This window comes from Octopus bimaculoides, chromosome 1 (genome assembly GCF_001194135.2).
Source record: "Octopus bimaculoides isolate UCB-OBI-ISO-001 chromosome 1, ASM119413v2, whole genome shotgun sequence".
NCBI classification, from domain to species: Eukaryota; Metazoa; Mollusca; class Cephalopoda; order Octopoda; family Octopodidae; genus Octopus; species Octopus bimaculoides.
Window position 1 is genome coordinate 185,995,249 of NC_068981.1, and position 621 is coordinate 185,995,869.

The following is a 621-nucleotide window of genomic DNA, read 5'->3' on the forward strand; positions in this document are numbered from 1 at the left end:
ATCAGTGAAACACTGGGGTCCGTGTGAGCGACTGCCCCCACCCCAGATTTCAGGACTTGTACCTTTAGTAGAAAGCTTAAATACATGTTATTGTCGTTCCTCTCTTTTTGATCGATGTGAAGCCCAGATTAGTTTTGATTTTTGTTTTTGTCTTTCGTCTTTTGATGTAACCTTGGATGTCTTGCGCCATCGTGACCAATAGAAGAAATTATTCCCATCATCATCATCATCATCATCATCGACCTCGTTGTTGTTGTTGTTATCAACTGTGAAGTGTTTATTCTGGCACAGTTGTAAGGCGTTAGAGGTGGCGCAGGTATGCAGCAATTGTTAAACTTAAAACAGACTTCACTTCATATCATCCTATAATCGTTATTTCCATTACTACCGCTCGCCGTTGATATTGTTATTGTAACTGTTGCAATTGTTTATATAGAGAAAAAAAAGTAATGCAACGGCACCAACAGCGACAACAGCAGCAGCAGCAGCCGCATCAGTCGCAGTGTAAGTAGTAGTAGTAGTAGTAGTAGTAGTAGTAGTAGTAGTAGTAGTAGTAGTAGTGATGGTGGCGGTGGTGGTGGTGGTGATGGTGGTGGTGGTGATAGTGTGGTGGTGGTGGTG